The 9,144-nt window shown below is 36.5% G+C and overlaps 1 protein-coding gene and 1 pseudogene across 1 annotated transcript in view; one reads left to right on the top strand and one right to left on the bottom strand.

The window, feature by feature from the left end:
• Positions 1-9,144, top strand: part of MYO16 (myosin XVI) — a 719,254-nt gene that overhangs the window by 473,721 nt on the left and 236,389 nt on the right. The gene's annotated exons all lie outside the window — the stretch shown is intronic.
• On the bottom strand, positions 2,844-4,649 carry LOC123239179 (annotated as a pseudogene).

Genomic DNA, 9,144 nt, shown 5'->3' with positions numbered 1-9,144 from the left:
TATATATATATATATATATATATCTTTTATATACATATACATAGGAGACACTATCATAACAAAAATAAATGTCACCTAAATTCCCAAGAGAAAAAAAATTATGGGATTTAAGATAGATAAACAAGAAGAATGAAACTATAATTTCCCATGTTTTTCATTATTTAGCTTCTGCCTTTATTTCTATTTTCCTAATAAAGAATATCCAAAGAAGAAACAGAAGGTAGATGTAGCGAATGTGTTGGGATCTGAGCAGTTGAACAGAAATAAGCCTGAATAGTGCCTTCCAATCCTTAATCTACCCTCTTTTCTTCCTACTACTCCAGAATTTTCTCAGGCCCTGGCTCAGGATCATAGACAGTCCAAAGAAATAGTTCTCTTGAGTATTATTGTCCAGTGTCTCCTCCCAGACTTGGTCTTCCATTTCACACCAGCCCAGATCTGAGACACTTACTGAGTCCATAGAGGTCCAGGCATTCCCATGGATGTGCAACAATCCATTTCTAACTTCTCTGTGACACTACTGTATACTATTATTATTATTATTATTATTATTATATTGTGCCATTATATGCCCTTTTATAATATTCCATTTCTATTTCTTATTCTATAGTATGTCACCTCACCTGTCATTTTAGAGGAAAAAATATGACAAATACATAATGTGTTAACTTGCCCAGAGAAATCTCCATTTTAATAAGGGTCAATTCTTAAATAATGTTCTTTAGAAATGCAACTTTAACGTTGGAATTACAAGCATATTGGACAGCTTAAACAAAGATGGTATTTAGAAGTGAGGTATGGCCCCTCGCTATCACATAGAAAAAGTTTGATTACTTTTAGTAATGCATATCTTGAGTTAGACTATTTTTTCAGACATATTTTATTGAAAGAATACCATTCCACTTAAAAACATTTTTTTTCTACCTTGATCCCTTTAGTGAGTGGTTGCAGGAACCTTATACTGACTGGCTGAGGTGCAAGTATAATAATATCCTACTCACAAGGGGGTGTGGTGAGTCTCAAGCAGAGAGATTTCATTGGTTCTTGATTGAGTGAACTGCCTTTCTATATGATTGGACCATGAAGCAGCCTGTCGGATTTCTACCGCCAAACCACAGTCCTACACCTAGCCTTTGCCTCATTGGTTTCCGCCTTTCTGAAATGGCAGATTCTGATTGGTCCTAGAGGCTGCACATCTCGGTGTGGAAGCTAGGCAGCCCTAGTGATTGGATGGAGAGACCTTGCTCCTGGGTTCTTGAGGCTATTGCCTGAGATGTGCCAAAGGCATCCCAGATAAAAGTTGGTGCTTGTGATATTTAGTCCAGTGGATCCCAGCGACTCCCTGGCCCTAAGCGGAGGAAGGTTCTTTGCCCTTAAGCCAGAGAACAGCTTCCTCTTGAATCGGCGTCATTCTCACAATTAAATGAGACTCAGCAGTCAAGTTTCACCTTTCTCATTTTGCAAAAGCAACTGATCCATCTGATTCTTGTAACATCGATGATATAGGGTCATTGCCACGTACAGTCTAGTCTTTTTACAGAATCATAGAATGTCAGAGGTAGAAGAGGAAGGGGTCTAAGAAAAATGTTCGAGTTAATCTATAGGTGAGTAGAAAGGTCCCGCAAGAGGAGCCCTTCTCCCTGAAGCTTCTAGCCTTGGACAGGAAAAAAAGTCTTCCAGGGGTGGGGCAGTGATGGCCTCGGAGGTCAATCATTCATTTGGGGCCACTTTATGTACTGGTTCTTCCTCAAAAAAAAATTTTTTTAACCCTTACTTTCCATCTTAGAATCAATATCAATTCTATGACAAAAGAGTGGTAAGGGCTAGGTAATGGGGGTTAAGTGACTTGCAGGGTCCCACAGCTAGGAAATCTCTGAGGTTTCATTTAAACTCAGGACCTCCCTTCTCTAGGACTGCTCCCCCCCCCCCCCCCGCCCCCAAGGTTCTTTCTTTTAATCAAGCTGAAACCAGCCATTTTGTGCAGCCTATCCACTGGTCCAGAACAAGGCTAACCCTCTTCCAAAGGAAGCCATTCAAAGACTGAAAGTACCTGAGGGCACCACTCTCTCTTCTCTGTTGTTAGATATTCCTCCTCCTTTCTCCCAAATGACCCTCAAGCAACCCAAACCATAGTCCTTTCCCCATTCTTGTCAATCTCAAGTCATCAAGGTCAAGTCATGGAAAAGCAACAACCCAGAAGTGGCTACAACTGTCCAGATATGACTTGACTGGAGCAGGGGGCAATGGATGGTTCAGCCCCCTCCTGTGCTCTGAACATACTGCCTCTATCACAGGAACTACTTCAAATGGCACTCGGGGACCATTCAGGAGAAATCTCCAGGAGGCCCACCTGAAGGTATCACTACACATTGAGTTGCCCCGCTACCCTAACATCTAGTAGCCTTTTTCTTCCCACCTCAAAGGGCCAGCCAGCCAGCCCACAAGTTAATCATTTGAATTTGGAACCAACAGGGACCTTAGAGCTTGTCTAGTTCTACCCCCAACACCTCTGATCTTATCTTGCTGATGTAGAAGTCTACCTCAGAGGCCAACTAGAGTGTTGAGTCCCCTCATTCACACTTGGTTCTTTATCTTATGCTTGAAGATCAACATCTGGATGCTGAACTCCTGCCCAGTGAAGACCTTGAAGCTGGACAGCTTGGCCTCAAGCATGATAGTATAGAATTTCAGGAAGCTTCTGGCAGTGGGTAGCTGGACCTACTGCTGCATCTGCTGCTGCAGAAAGTTGCTGATCCTTATGGTGGCTGGAGTGCATGTTGCCCAAAATAGGTGGCAGGAGCTTGGAGCAGGAGTAGCTGAAGTGTTCCTTGGGGGTCCTCCTTCTACATGTGTAGCATCTTGTCAAGTACTATTCTGGCAGCTACTGGAGTATGATTTCCTTCCTCAATGTGCCTGGAGTACATGGTTAGTATGATAGCCAGCAAGGCATGCATTTGCTCATTCTGCTTGTTGATTATCTCACACTTGTACTTTGCCCTCTAAAATATTCTATTGGTCCTCTTGATGTGTGGATGTTAGCAAAGAGATAGATGACATTCTGGTACAAAACATCATCAAGAAGGCAAACCCCATGTAGTAAATAGGTGGCGACTTCATACTCAGGCACCTGGGAATTCATGCTTTTCTTGCTGAACTACATTTTCTCTAGCGCTTTGATAGCCAGGTAGTAATCTTCCAAAAGAGAATATAGACTAGCAGCTAAGCATCTTGTAGAGGGAGTACCAGTCATACTCCCTAGTCACACTCTCAGGACCACCTCCACTTTTGTAGACCTCTAGCTACCTGTTGATGCTGAATTTGTCTACTAGGAAATGAAACACATTGAGAATGCTGTGGACATTCCAGATCTTGGTGTTGGAACAAAGACTGTCAATGCCCTCTTCCAATATTTTAGCTGTCTCACATCAGTATTGACTACATGATTGAAACTGGTAGATGAATGCATCAATGATATCTGATATCCCATAGCCAATGTTTGGGCAGCTCAAAGGGAGCCAAACCCTCAGCACTGAGAATATAGTTATGATGGGATTCAAACCTTTCTTCCAAGGAAGGCCCATCTCTGACTTTGGCATAAATATGTCTCTAATAAAGCTCTTCATATAGAATCAGGAAGATGGCATGGTTGCCAACTTGTAGGTGATAGCCTCTAATTCTGGCCAGGGGTTATTCTTGATGCACTTTTTGGTCAGTTTGGTCCAGCTGGTTCTCATATGTTCTGGATCTCATAGATCTTTTGGACACCTGACTTTCCTGGAGCTCATAAACTTTCTGGTTGATAAGGTTGGAGACGATTTTATGGAAATACTGGATAAAGCTCTTAATCTTTTCTGCAATCACATGGTAGATCTGCTGCTCATATTGGTATTGATGGACCAGGTCCTGCTTTGGGGCTCCTGTGCTCATGTCATAGTTGCCAGGGTAGGTATAGGGATTGTATGCAGCCTCAGTAAGAGACAGACTTTTTTTTGAATACAGGGAGTAAAATGGATTGAAGAATAGCTAGTCTAGTTTGGTTGGAACATAGATTCCATGAAGTAGGAAAGTAAAGGAAAAAGGACTAGAAAGTCAGAACTGGATGTTAGAAGACTTTAAATGACAGGCTAAAGAATTTATAATGTGGAGTCACTGAATATTTTTGCTTAGGAAAGAAGTATAGCTCTATTTTGTACATTAGGAAGATTAGTTAGGTGATTGTGTGAAGGATGAACTGAAATGTTAAGCAATGGAGGTAGAGAGACATGATGCCAATTTAGGCTGGAAGTAAGCAATATCTGGTATTAAGAGACTAAAAATTGAAGCCGAAAATATTATGTTCATAGAAGAGACATAGCTGATTGGATGAAGCTAGGAGGTATTAGAAGAGAAGAAAGAGTCAAAGGAAAAATGTCAATAGCCAAAGGGAAGCATGGAGGGGAGGGGTGGGTTTAGGTGGAACCAATAGTTAGTTTGCTTTTGATCATGGAAGAATATCTAAGTTCTCCCAGGAAGCTGGAAATGTGAGACTAGAGAAGAGAAAAAAGGAGTTTGGAAATGTAGATTTGGATATCTTATAAATAAAAAAGATAATAGAATATATAAAATGACACTAATTGAGGTAATAGCTTTGTCCCAATAAATTACCTCATGAAGTTGAAAAGGAAGCACTTTTTCCCCCCATTTTATTAAGAAACATATACATGTGAGCTGTTACTCTTACCTTTTAGGGACTCTTCCTCAGGAAAAAATTGTAGATCCAAATTAAATTTGGTCAATACATTAAACTGATATCTTACATTACCATATTTCTATCAGTATCTACTCAGTATTGAATGGCTACACAGACGATGGATATATCAAGCCAATAGACAGTAAGCATCATTGCAAAATTCACTTAAAGTGGTAATTGTGGGTTTCTTTCATCAAAGTGTAGTTGTGGCTTCCCATTTCTCAGTGGTAGGATAGTGATGCTACTGAACTACATCCATACAATATCTTCATTTCCAAATAGTAATTTGCTTGAAGACCTTACACAAATATTTTGAATTGCCCGGTTTTTTATTTTTTGTTTTTTTGGGTTTTTTTGCTTAAAATGTCCATTGATTTTTTTTCAGGGATTAGAGTTTGCTGGAAGAAAAGTTTTCATTTTTAAAATTGGAATTTATTCATATGACCCTGATTGCTTCATGCACTGTAATTTATTTCATTGCAATCAATTTTAAACAAAATAATAAGAGCTTTTTTGAAACTAGAACATCTTGAATATTGCTAAAGTTAAAAAAGTGACAGTAGATTACAGAGCAATTTGCATGCATTGTGTCATTCAGTCTTTGTAACAACACTGTGAGTTGGATTTTATAATTGTTATTATTCCCATTTTTATAAAAGAGGAAGCTTAAGTGGTTAGTTTATGGTCATCCGGCTAAGTGCCAAACTGAAACTCATGCCTTTTCTGACTCTATATCCAACTTTCTTTTCACTAAACTTCACTTCCCCATAAGTGTGCATGGATTTATCTTACAGATTCATCCTACTGAAATATTTCCTTAATATTCCTAAGTTTGTTGCAAAACTAGATCAGAAAAATATATAGCAATTCTTTTAAAGCTACCAGGTGTTTAGCAACTTCTTATGAATGCTAATTGGTCTCTTCTAGAAATAAGATGAACATTCTTTTGCACAGTTTAATAAAAAAATTCAGGCCTATGGTTATTTAAACTAAAATATCCATGTTTAATTTTCTCTTTATTTTTAAAAATAAGTTTTTAGATGCCTTTTGTTTTTAACTTCTGAAACATTTTTGAAAATACCTCATTAACCATTTACATTCAATTTGTCTTTGAAACAAAGAAAAACAGTAAAACAATGCTCTTCACTATGAAACTTCGTGCCACTGTATATACAGTTTACTTCTCTATCAAATATTCTTGTTTATTATTGTTTTTTCATTTGCTCATGATCTGAATTTCCTGTTTGTAATCTTTTCATTTAAAATGGTGTTGCTATTGTGGTGTTCTTTTGGTTATACTTATTTTGATCAGAATTGCAGTATTTGTCTTTCTGTGTTTCTTCTGAATTTCTCATATTTGTTTTGTCTTAATGCACAATAATATTCCATTGTACTCATATACCATAATTTTTTCAGACATTGTCTAATTAATAGGCACTCATTTTGCTTCCAGATCTTTACTTCTACAAAAACTGCTACTATGAATATTTTCCTATAAATTAGACTTTTCTGTCTTTGCCATCTATGTATAAGTTCAGTAGTAAGATCGCTGCCTCAAGCATAGGAAGAATTTAGTCGTTTTTTGTGTAGTTCCAAATTGATATCCAAAATGTTAGGATTTTCTACCAACTGTGTGTTTATGTGTCCAGCTCTCTCTCTGCTAGCACTGATTGTTTCCATTTTTATCATCCCTGCTGATTTTCAGGATGTGAAGTAAAAACTCCAGGGGTATTTTAATTTGCATTTTTCCAACTATTACTTGAAACATGCTTTCATAAGGTCATTTGTAGTTTATTGTTGTATTTTTTATCTGTTTGTGTCCTTTGAGCACTTATCTACTAGATGATATTTTAGGAAACCCACAACATTACAACTATTCCCTCCGACACATACTAGTTATATGACCTGGGCAAATCATTTAAACCACTCAGTGCTGCAGGCTTCTCTCTACAGTTATAAGTTGTGTATAAGGTGATGATCTTCATTGATAACATTACTAGGAGGTTTTAATAACAAAGAAATCTAAGTCTAGGTTTCTGCTCAAAGAAACAAATGTACATTAGACAAACAACCAACCTAACTCACTAGACTGCATTGTAGTCTTTAATCTTTCTCATCACAGTTTTACCTATGGGTTCCAAAAAGTGCTAAAAGATTTTGTTTTCTCTTATCTAAAGTAGTCCAAAAAAGAATTTGATTAGAATTTCCCATGGGAATACACACACAAAGCATATGTCTTTTGAAGTCTTAAAAACTTGAATTTTACATACATGAATATTATTCAATGAAACTTAAAAATATGTTTCATCCTAGACATTTTAGGGTCATAAATCAGGAGAGTTCAGTCCCAAGTCAGGAACTTTTATCAAATCAGTTATTCTAGAAATTAAGAATAATTGCAATGATCTTAGCACGTGCTTAATCAATGCTTACTTACTTGAGCATCTGTGTGGAGTAAATAATTTTTGTGTACTAAAGGACTTTTATGTTTAGGATATATTATTGTGTCATTTAAGTATACTGAAAGTTGCAATACTAACTTAGCTACTTTTCCTTTTGTGCTCCCATTTTATCTTGGTACTGAGAGATAGTGTAGCATAGTGGATGGAACTGGCAATAGTGACAGGAAAACCTGGGCTTGACTCTTGCCTCTATCACATACTTTTTGTGTGACTATTGACAAGTTCCTTAACCATTTAGAGAGCTACACAACTTTTTAAGACTATATATAACAAAAGTCAATTCACAATGATGGAAGGATTGTCCCATACTGAGAAATCTTACAATCTATGAAATCAGAAGTCTGGATCAAGATAATTTTGTTCCTGTTCTTATCAACAAGAAAAGGATATTTTTTCTAAAAATAATCTCTAATCGGAATTTTATTGCCATGCTACTTTAGTATCAAAAATGATATTTTTCAATGTAAAATTAAAAATCAACATAGTATCTGATATTGACACCAATGCTAGCATACTAAACTTCACCTATGCTAATTGCTTTATGCTTTTTGTGACATCTGTGATATGAGAGAATAATTTATGCTAAGAATTATTCATGAAAATATGTAATAGCATCCTGTTAAAAATATAATTGATGAGATTATTTGGAAACAGGTGTATATTGTCATTTTATAAGATATAATGTCATATGCTTTGAAAACATAATGGACATAATTAATTTCACAAATCAGCAATAAGAGTCTTTAATTACATATGCACAACTATGTGATGTAATTATATTAATTACACAATTACATTAATTATGCTGCAATGACAGTTAAAACTATTTGCTCTCCTGCACCATCCTGGTTAATTTATTGCATTTGCTTTGAATTTTTAAATTTAAAGTAAATTATTTTTAACATGGAGAATGTACACATAGTGTAGAAGGAAAATATTGCCTATAATACCATCCTGGAAAGATCCTCAGAGAACATCTAGTCCAAGTCTTATAATTTTTCAGTGAGGAAAATGAAGGCCAACATAGTAAAATAACTCATTCAAAGCCATTCAACAATCATATTCTCCCTAGTTTTTGTTATGTGAGCAATGATGAATAAATATCAAATACCCTAGGGGACACTGGGTAGCTCAGTGGATTAAGAGTCAGGCCTAGAGACGGGAGGTCCTAAGTTCAAATCCAGCCTCAGACACTTCCCAGCTGTGTGACCCTGGGCAAGTCACTTGACCCCCATTGCCTATCTTTACCACTCTTCTGCTTGGAGCCAATACTCTGTATTGGCTCCAAGACGGAAGGTAAGGGTTTAAAAAATATATATATCAAATACCCTGGCTTTGTTCTGCCAATGTAGGGTAAGAATGTATTTGTTATTCATGTCTCAGTAAGCTAACTCTAAAAAAACATAGGACTTTCCATTTAGATCTGAAAATTACCTTACTCACCAAATGTTCCAGATCCTTATTTTTAGCCAATATAATTGGCAAAATTAATTTCTCAAGGTCACACAGTAGGAAAGATGAAATAAAATAGAAATAAAAATAGAGCTGGGATTTAAATCAAGTCTTCTAGCTCCAAATCCAGAACTCTTTCCCCTAAACAATGCTTCTTCTACTATGTCAGTGAATTTCCAGATAAGCTACTTTGACTCTCTCTTATTCTCTGACCATCAATTCTAAACTAGCATTTATATGGCAAATATGTGGTATTGATCACACCAACAATCAAAAAAGAATATAATGCTTTGGGTCCTGCCATTTAAATGCACAAAATATAGAATTTGCTAATAATGAGGCATTAATATGCACAAATAAAACAATGGATATATATTCATTTATTATACCTATAACATGAACATGTCATATGTCTCTATAATTGTATGTGTGTGTGTGTGCATATTATTTCCTTTTGAAGTTATTTTGAACATTTAAGTGAAAGAACTATATTGACCTCCT

Source organism: Gracilinanus agilis, chromosome 3, assembly GCF_016433145.1.
Source record: "Gracilinanus agilis isolate LMUSP501 chromosome 3, AgileGrace, whole genome shotgun sequence".
Lineage (NCBI taxonomy): Eukaryota > Metazoa > Chordata > Mammalia > Didelphimorphia > Didelphidae > Gracilinanus > Gracilinanus agilis.
Note: the sequence above shows the minus strand (reverse complement) of the source record. Positions and strands in the feature narration are given on the sequence as shown.